This window comes from Artibeus jamaicensis, unplaced genomic scaffold, assembly GCF_021234435.1.
Source record: "Artibeus jamaicensis isolate MK-2021 breed Jamaican fruit bat unplaced genomic scaffold, CSHL_Jam_final scaffold_1964, whole genome shotgun sequence".
Taxonomy (NCBI): Eukaryota; Metazoa; Chordata; class Mammalia; order Chiroptera; family Phyllostomidae; genus Artibeus; species Artibeus jamaicensis.
This window is the reverse complement of record NW_026522030.1, coordinates 12,066,706-12,069,018: the sequence shown is the minus strand read 5'-3', so window position 1 is coordinate 12,069,018 and position 2,313 is coordinate 12,066,706. Positions and strand designations below refer to the sequence as shown.

Genomic DNA, 2,313 nt, shown 5'->3' with positions numbered 1-2,313 from the left:
CCCCAGGACCCCCTCCCCGATGCTTGAGCACAAGCTGCTGGCTGCACACGCCCTAGGGCTGCACCCAGGGTGGGCAGCTGCTCAGCGTGGCAGGGCTCCACGGCGAACGCATGGCCACAGCTGGATGATGGGATGGCCCCAGCGAGAAGTACTGGCTACTGGTGGTCAGTGTGGACAAGTCAGTGCTCACCATCCACCTCATCCCATCCTATTTTGTGATGGATTATGGTCCAAAACTACACAGAGCAGTATGTAGTAGACAGGTGACAGAGCAGCCCAGCAAGGTCATCTAGATACAGCAGGACACAAAGAGTCTGGAGCTATGAGAGAACAGTACATGAGAACTGCTGAGGGTTCTCCTGTTGGTCTTTTCAGTCACAGAGGCAGTTGGAAGAAATCTGTAAGTTTCAAAGACAGATTCTAAGAGTAAAGGATCGTGATGAGATCATGATGAGTTTCCAAAGATTTTAACTGGTAACAAAGCAGGTCTGGATAATCAAAGACAGGTAACACAGGAAGAAGGACAGCAGTTAGCACAACTGAAGGTGACTTATACGGAGGTGTCAGCAAAGATTTGAATTAATGTAGATCAAGCCTTCCATGCACCTGTCTGGGTTACAAGGGAATTTCAAGAGCAGAAATGTCCTCTTTCACCAGAACCAACGCAGAAAGAAAAAGACAAGAAAGGCTGCCACCGGGTCATTTTTGAAGAATCCCTTGAGTGTTAGCTACTGCCAGGAAAAGTCCTCATCTTCCTCTCTCCTTAGAGTTCACAGCAGGTTGGTACTTTTTTAGCCTCAGACAAATGACCACCAGGGAACCAAGAAGCAGGCTAATCCTCTCCATGAAACAAATCTAATCCGATGGTCACTTCAAGACAGATTTAAAGGAAACACTAAGGCTGCTTCAAAGATTTTCTAACTTTTCAAAAATATGTATCTGTGCACATAGACATTCTTTTTTAAGGGCTTACATTTTAATAGGGATTAATCAAATTTGGAACCCAAGCTGTTCGCCAAGCCAAAGTCACAGGTTTTGAAATAACTTTTAACTTCCAGAATCATACTGCCGACTGTTATTCTGAACAGAAACATAGGGAGTTTTTCTAATGTGAATTGTTGCCTGTCTCTAAAACATTTGCTGTCAGCTTCAGTGACCTTAAACACACTGATCTGAATTCTCAAAAGTGAGACCATTCAGACCTTTACTAATGCCACTGCCTTTGTTTTCCATTGGCCCAAATAACGCCTATTGTATTCATACATTAAAAACTGCTTTAAGCCCTGGCTGGTGTAGCTCAGTGGATTGAGTGCCAGCCTGCAAACCACACAATATCGGTTTGATTCCCAGTCAGGTCTCATGCCTGGGTTGCAGGCCAGTTCCCAGCAGGGGGCTCAAGAGATGCAACCACACATTGATATTTCTCTCCCTCTCTCCTTCCCTTCCCCTCTAAAGATAAATAAATAAAATCTTTTAAAAGACTGCTTTAAAAGCCTTTCTTGTTACTGCTACTCTTAAAGATGACAATATTCTACATGGCCAAATAGTTGCATCATTCTGGACTTAGAAATCTCAATGTTCTTGGTTTCTGAATTTAACTCTTTTTACAATCATGTTGACAGTAAAATAAAACATTCATGTGTGTCTTCCTTTTTAAGTATTTCTGGATAAGGGATTCAAAAAAACTAACACTTGTTTTTGCTCGTAATATAAAATATGGAATTGATCTTTCCAGGGCCAGAGATGATTGTTTTTGCTATATACTTTTATGCATCACTTTCTTATCAAACCAGTTAACAAGTACTTTTACATGTTTGTAAGCAGCTACACTTTCACAGCACACCTTGTATATGTGAAAAGATAAGTATTGAATTCTCCCTGTTCGCTTTTTTTACTTTTTTATTGAATTTACTGGGGCGACACTGGTTAATAAAATTACATAGGTTTCAGGTGTACAATTCTACAACACATCATCTGTATGTCGTATTGTGTGTCCATCACCCAAGTCAAGTCTCCTTCCAGCACCATTTAGCCTCATGCAACCTTTCCTACCTCCCCTCGTCCTCCTCTCCCTCTGGTAACCACCACACCGTTGTCCGTGTACGAGTTCTCACTTTCACGTGCGCACTCTCTCTCTCCGCCTCTCCCCACTCCCTCCCTCCCTGTCTCTCTCTTTTCTGGGGGAGGCTTAATCCCTTCATCTTTTTTACCCAGCCCCACAACCCCCCTCCACTCTGACAGCTGTCAGTCTGTTCTCTATCTACGCGTCTGTTTCTATTTGGCTTGTTTGTTCATTTTGTTCCTTTTTTTACA

At 42.9% G+C, this 2,313-nt stretch overlaps 1 pseudogene; it reads left to right on the top strand.

Moving 5' to 3' along the window:
• The first annotated feature begins 322 nt into the window (after positions 1-322).
• On the top strand, positions 323-728 carry LOC119054730 (ras-related protein R-Ras2-like; annotated as a pseudogene).
• Positions 729-2,313: the final 1,585 nt, after the last annotated feature.